Source organism: Gracilinanus agilis, chromosome 4 (assembly GCF_016433145.1).
Source record: "Gracilinanus agilis isolate LMUSP501 chromosome 4, AgileGrace, whole genome shotgun sequence".
In the NCBI taxonomy this organism is placed as follows: Eukaryota; Metazoa; Chordata; class Mammalia; order Didelphimorphia; family Didelphidae; genus Gracilinanus; species Gracilinanus agilis.
The window spans coordinates 369,964,255-369,972,229 of NC_058133.1; the positions used below are offsets into that span (position 1 = coordinate 369,964,255).

General features: G+C 35.3%; 1 pseudogene; it reads left to right on the forward strand.

Annotated features, from left to right (window-relative positions):
* The first annotated feature begins 1,620 nt into the window (after window positions 1-1,620).
* On the forward strand, window positions 1,621-1,715 carry LOC123248097 (annotated as a pseudogene).
* The last annotated feature ends 6,260 nt before the right edge of the window (window positions 1,716-7,975 follow it).

Below are 7,975 nucleotides of genomic sequence, written 5' to 3' on the forward strand. Positions count from 1 at the left end.
GGTGCCAGTCTTGGGGAGTTGAACACCAACTTGGGGAGTTGAACAGGCACCAGGGAGGTGGCTAGAGAAGAAAGCAGAGAAATACAGCAAAAATGCTCAGAAGATGGTGGTTTAGATGGAGCCAAACCTCAGACCACCTGGCTTTACCACACCAAGATAGAGAACAAATGGCTTCAAGAGGAAAGAAAACCAGGTCAGACAGCAGGACAAAGCAGGGGGACCCTACTGCTGGACAACTCAGCAAAAACATTTCATCTTGTCCCCCACTTCTTTTTTTTCCTCTCTAGGTTTTAGCCTCAGGGCACATTAAGCAATACAGACTAATCCAATCAATACAGGCTTAATTCCATCAATTGGAAAGTCAAGAAGTCTTCAGAAACCTACATTGACAGCTAGGGGAAGATCTTTCATCAAAGCTCATTAAATCCATCTGCTTAAACTAGCAGAACAGAAAAGGAAAAATATGAGTAAACCATAGAAAAAGAGAAAAATAAATGACAATTGACAGCTTCTTTAAAGGAAGTGAAAAGGGAGCAAATGAAATAGAAGAAGAGGAAGAAAGCTCCAGCGAATTGAACACAGGTTTTGGAAGATCTCAAAATTCAATGAACTCAAGAACTTCAGGAACTTAAAAAGCAATCAAGAGAGGCTGAAGAAAATTTGAAAAAGGATGTACATGAACTAAAACAAGAAAATAAAGTCTTAAAAGCCAGAATTGACCAGCTTGAAAATAAAGCAAAGAAGGCAAAAGATGATCTACAAGGATAATTAGACCAGAAGGAGAAGGATAACCAAAAAGCCAGGGATGAATTTCAGTCTTTAAAAAAATAGAACTCAACAACTAGAAGCAAATGATTTCACAAGGCAGCAAGAATATATAAAACAAAATTTAAAAAATGAAAAATTTGAGGACAATATAAAACATCTCAGTGATTCACCCAAAGATCTGGAGAACAGAGCTAAAAGAGACAATTTAAGAATTTTTGGTTTACCAGAACATCATGACAAAAGAAAAGGTTTAGACATCATCCCACAAGAAATTATCTAAGAAAACTGCCCTGACATTCTTAAACAAGAGGGAAAAGTGGAAATTGAAAGAATCCACAGATCACCTCCTATATTTAATCCACAACTGAAAACTTCCAGGAATATTATAGCCAAATTAAAAAACTACCAGACCAAGGAAAAAATATCACAAGCTGCTAAAAAGAAGTCATTCAGATACCAGGGAACCATAGTTTGGATAACACAGGATCTGGCTGCATCTACATTGAAGAACTAGAAGGCATGGAACATAATATTCTGGAAAGCAAGAGAACTGGGTCTACAACCAAGAATCAACTATCCAGCAAAAAAAAACCCTATATTTTTATAGGGGAAAGTATGGTCGTTCAATAAAATTGAGGACTTCCGAGCATTCATAAAGAAAAAAAAAACAGACTTAAACAGAGAGTTTGCTGCCCAAACACAGAACTCAAGTAAATCAACATAAGGTAATTAAGACAGCAGGGGGAAAAAATCTTTTCTTTAAAGGACCCAATAAGTTCAATAAATTTGTATCCCTAGAAGAAAAGAAGATATTGGCAAATATTAAAAATTGTTATTATCACACTCACTTCTGCACCACATATACTAAAATTGGAACGATATAGAGAAGATTAGCATGGCCCCTGCTCAAGGATGACATGCAAATTCATGAAGTGTTCCATATTTTTGAAGAAGGGGGAGGGAATTCATTAGGCATTAAAAATAAAAAGAGGGGAATAATAAGGGAGGGGGTAGAAAGGGAAGTAAATCAAGGGAGGGGACAAGGGTTACTGGCTTAAAGCAAACCACTGGTTTAAAAGGAAATAGTGTAAGAAGAAGGAGTAGAATTAGGAGAGGATACCAAAATGTTGGCGAATACACAACTGATAATTATAACTCTGAATGTCAGTGGGATGAACTCTCCCATAAAAAGGAAGCAAATAGCAGAGTGGATTAGAAACCAAAATCCTACCATATGTTGTCTACAAGAAACACATATGAGGCAGATGGACATACACCGGTTTAAGGTAAAGGGCTTGAGTAAAATCCTTTGGGCATCAAATGAGAAAAAGAAGGCAGGAGTGGCTATTATGATTTCTGACAAAGCCAAAGTAAAAATAGATATGATTAAAAAAGACAGGGAAGGTCATTACATCCTGATTAAAGGCAGTATAAAACAATGAGGAAATAACACTGCTCAAAATATATGCACCAAGTGGCATAGCATCCAAATTCATAAAGGAGAAACTGGCAGAGCTCAAGAAGGAAATAGATCTCCCATACTAGTAGGAGATCTAAATATTCCTCTTTCAGATCTAGATAAATCAAGCAAAAAAAAATAAGAAAGAGGTAAGAGAGATGAATGAAATCCTAGAAAAATTTCATTTAATAGATATGTGTAGAAAAATAAATAGGAACAAAAAGGAATACATCTTCTTTTCAGCCTGACATGGTACATTCACAAAGATTGACCATGTAATAGGGCATAGAAATATTGCAAACAAATGCAAAAGAGCAGAAATAATAAATGTAACCTTCTCAGATTATAATGCAATAAAAATAATAATTAGTAAGGGCACCTGGACAGGCAAATCAAAAACTAATTGGAAATTAAATAATATGATTCTCAAAAACCAGCTAGTCAAAGAAGAAATCATAGAAACAATCAACAATTTCATTGAAGAGAATGACAATGATGAGACATCCTACCAAACTCTGTGGAATACAACCAAGGTAGTACACAGGGGGAAATTTATATCTTTGAGTGCATATATAAACAAATTAAGGAGGGCAGAGATTAATGAATTGGGCATGCAACTTAAAAAATTAGAAAGCGAGCAAATTAAAAATCCCCAGATGGAAACTAAATTAGAAATACTAAAAATCAAGGGAGAAATTAATAAAATTGAAAGTAAAAGAACTATTGAATTAATAAATAAGACTAGAAGCTGGTACTTTGGAAAAAAACAGATTAAATAGACAAAGTACTGGTCAATCTAATAAAAAAAGGAAAGAAGAAAACCAAATTGACAGTATCAAAGATGAAAAGGGAGACCTCAATTCTAATGAAGGGGAAATTAAGGCAATCATTAAAAACTATTTTGCTCAATTATATGGCAATAAATATAGCAATCTAGGAGATATGGATGAATATTTGCAAAAATACAAATTGCCTAGATTAACAGCAGAAGAAATAGTATACCTAAATAATCCCATATCAGAAAAAGAAATTGAACAAGCCATCAAAGAACTCCCTAAGAAAAAATCGCCAGGGCCTGATGGATTCAAGTGAATTCTATCAGACATTCAAAGAGCAACTAATCCCAATACTATACAAATTATTTGATATAAGCAAAGAAGGAGTCCTACCAAATTCCTTTTATGACACAAATATGGTACTGATTCCAAAGCCAGGTAGACCAAAAACAGAGAAAGAAAACTATAGACCAATCTCCCTAATGAACATAGATGCAAAAACTTTAAATAGAATATTAGCAAATGGACTCTAGCAAGTGATCAAGAGGATCATCCACCATGATTAGGTGGGATTTATACCAGGAATTTATACCAATTTCAACATCAGGAAAACCATCCACATAATTGACCATATCAACAATCTAACAAACAAAAATCACATGATTATCTCAATAGATGCTGAAAAAGCCTTTGACAAAATATAGCACCCATTCCTATTGAAAACCCTGGAAAGTATAGGAATAGAAGGACCTTTCCTAAAAATAATAAACAGCATATACCTAAAACCATCAACAAGCATCATATGCAATGGGGATAAATTAGAAGCCTTTCCAATAAGATCAGGAGTGAAACAAGGATGCCCATTATCTCCTCTATTATTTAACATTGTACTAGAAACACTAGCAGTAGCAATTAGAGAAGAAAAAGAAATTGAAGGTATCAAAATAGGCAAGGAGGAGACTAAGCTATCACTCTTTGCAGATGATATGATGGTATACTTAAAAAATCCTAGAGAATCAACTAAGAAGCTTGTAGAAATAATCAACAACTTTAGCAAAGTGCAGGATACAAAATAAATGCACACAAATCATCAGCTTTTCTATATATTTCCAACACATCACTACAGCAAGAGGTAGAAAGAGAAACACCATTTAAAATTACCCTAGACAATATAAAATATTTAGGAATCTATCTACCAAAACAAACACAGGAATTATATGAAAACAACTACAAAACACTTTCCAAACAATTAAAACTAGATATAAACAATTGGAAAAATATTGATTGCTCATGGGTAGGACGAGCTAACATAATAAAAATGACCATTCTACCCAAATTAATTTACCTATTTAGTGCCATACCTATCAAACTACTGCTATATTATAAGGAGGTACTAATAACTATTGATGTATATGAAGTTGGAGTACAGAGAGATGATAAGATGGTACTTCTCCTTTATGACAGTTGCCCAGGCAGGATTCTTTAGGTCAAAGTGATTTATCCCTTCAGGACCCACCTGGGGTTAATTGATATTAATTATTGGGCTCTCCAGCTGAGGTAATGTTGGTAATCTGACTACCTGACTCCCTTCCCAAATAAGCTTTGGAAACCAATTCAGGAAGGTACTTTTAAACTTTGTATATATTTGATAAGAAAGATAATGGTGTGGGATAGAGGTAAAGGAAAGCCTACTTTAAATTGACACTAATGAATCTCTAACTGTAGGCAAATGAAGGAATCAAGATGATAGCTTCTCTCTGGTACAGCCTGGTCAGGGCTAAACCAGAGTAGGTAAACTGCTGTGAAATCTTCAGCTTCTTCTTCAGTAGATCTTAAGCCTTATTAGTTGAGATATATCCACCCTTTCTACCCTCTTCTTTTTCTCCTGCCCACTTCCTGGATCCCTCCCGGGCTATGGGAAGCCTAGATAACTAAGATGATGAAACTCCTAATATCTAAGGGCAGTAGAAACTGAGATGGTGGTCAAGTACAAGTTGATAATGGTACAGGAAACACAGGAGGAGCTTGCAGGGTAGTGTTTACAAGTCTCTATCTCCAAAGACCAGGATCCACACTGATCTCTAGCCTCAGGGACAGGTAAAAGACCCAAAATCTCTGTCAGGGTTCTCAACTGCTCTCTCCTGAGTCCACATGCCTCTCTGGGAACATTCTATCCAATTGACTTATCTGTCAATCATTGAGTGGACTTCAAGCTCCCAGAGATTCAATATAACACTACCAAAACACTTTTTTACTGAATTAGGAGAAACTATAACAAAGTTCATCTGGAATAACAAAAGATCAAGAATATCAAGGGAAATAATGAAAAAAATGTGAAGGAAGGGGGCCTAGCAGTACCAGATATTTTACTGTACTATAAAGCAGTGGTCCTCAAAACAGTATGGTACTGGCTAAGAGACAGAAGGGAGGATCAGTGGAATAGACTTGGGGTAAGTGACATCAGCAAGACAGTGAATGATAAACCCAAAGAGCCCAACTTTTGGGACAAAAATCCACTATTTGACAAAACCTACTGGGAAATTTGGAAAACAATATGGGAGAAATTAGGTTTAGATCAACATCTCACACCCTACACCAAGATAAATTCAGAATGGGTGAATGCCTTGAATATAAAGAGGGAAACTATAAATAAGTTAAGTGAACATAGAATAGTTTACTTGTCAGATCTCTGGGAAAGGAAAGATTTTAAAACCAAGAAAGAGTTAGAAAAAATTATAAAATGTAAAACAAATGATTTTGATTTTATCAAACTAAAAAGCTTTTGTACAAACAAAAATAATGTAGCCAAAATCAGAAGTGAAACAACAAATTGGGGAAAAAAATCTTTATAACAAAAAACTTTGACAGGGGTCTAATTACTCAAATATACAAGGAGTTAAACCAATTATATAAAAAAATCAAGCCATTCCCCAATTGATAAATGGGCAAGAGACATGAATAGGCAATTTTCAGATAAAGAAATCAAAAGTAACAATAAGCACATGAGAAAGTATTCTAAATCTCTAATAATTAGAGAAATGCAAATCAAAACAACTCTGAGGTATCACCTTACACCTAGCAGATTGGCTAAAATGACAGAAGGGGAGAGTAATGAATGTTGGAGGGGATGTGGCAAAATTGGGACATTAATGCATTGCTGGTGGAGTTGTGAACTGATCCAACCATTCTGACTGGCAATTTGGAACTATGCTCAAATGGCTATAAAAGAAAGCCTGCCCTTTGATCCAGCCATACTATTGATGAGTTTGTACCCCCAAAGAGATCATAGATAAACAGACTTGTATGAAAATATTTATAGCTGTGCTTTTTGTGGTGGCAAAAACCTGGAAAATGAGTGTATGCCCTTCAATTGGGGAATGGCTGAACAAATTGTGGTATATGCTGGTGATGGAATACTATTGTGCTCAAAGGAATAATAAACTGGAAGAATTCCATGTGAACTGGAAAGACCTCCAGGAATTGATGCAGAGCAAAAGGAGCAGAGCCAGAAGGACATTGTACACAGAGACCAATACACTGTAGTAAAATAGAATGTAATGGACTTCTGTACTAGCAGCAATGCAATTACCCAGGACAATTCTGAGGGACTTATGGAAAAGAACATTACCCACATTCAGAGGAAGAACTACAGGAGTGGAAACAGAAAAAAAAACACAACTGCTTGAACACATGGGTTGAGGTGGACATGATTGGAGATGTAGACTCGAAACTACCACACCAATGCAACTATCAACAATTTGGAAATAGGTCTTGATTAATGACACATGTTAAAACAAGTGGAAATACGCATCAGCCATGGGAGGCGGGATGGAACTCAGGGGGTGAAGGGGAAAGTAAGAGCATGAATTATGTAACCATGTTAACTTTTCTAAAAAATAAATATTAATAAATGTTTAAAAGAAAAAAATGTTATTATCAACAGGGTAACTAGAAGAAGTTTACATAGAGGGACAGTGACAAACTGTATAGGATGAAATGTAATGTGAAGATATAAATAAACATATATATATATATTTATATATACATATATATATATATATGTATATACACACACACACAAAACTAGTGGGGAAAAAGATAATATTAAGAAAAATGGGAAAACAAACAAAATGGAGTAAATTTATATTCCATAAAGAAGCCTGTGGAACAGACAGGGAAGAATAACAGTACACTGGAAGGGTAAAGAGGTTGGAGAGAGGAAATATTTAATACTTAAATGCTTTGAAATCAACTTAAAGAGGGAAGAACAATCAGATCCACATCTATGGGACAGAGAATTAATTTATGCCCTATAGAGATGTAGAAAGGTAACAAAAGGACTGGTGGGGAGAGAAGCAACACTAGGAAGGGAGAGGGTGGGGGAGGGGGTAGCTTAACAATACCCTACAGAAGAATAAGAGGGGAATAAGAAGGGAGAGGGGAGAAATGGAAAGTACAATAAGGGAGGGGATTAGGGAAACTGATTAAAAACAAAACACTGGTATAGAAGGAAATAGTGAAAGAAGAAAGGGCAGGACAAGGAGAGAGAATTAAAATGTCTGGGAATATATAGTTGATAATTATTACACTGAATGTAAATGGGATAAACTCGCCCATAAAAAGGAAGAAATTAGCAGAGTGGATTAGAAACCAAAATCCTACCATATATTGTTTACAAGAAACACATGTGAGACAGACATACATACATAATAAAAATGAAAGGATGGAGCAAAATCTATTGGGCTTCAACTGAGAAAAAGAAGACAGGAGTAACAATCATGATTTCTGACAGAGCCAAAGTAAAAATAGATCTGGTTAAAAGAGATAGGAAAGGTAATTACATCCTAATAAAAGACAGTATAAACAATGAAGAAATATCAGTACTCAACATATATGCACCAAACAGTATACCATCCAAATTTCTAAAGGAGAAGCTAGTGGATCTCAAGGACGAAATAGATAGCAAAACTAT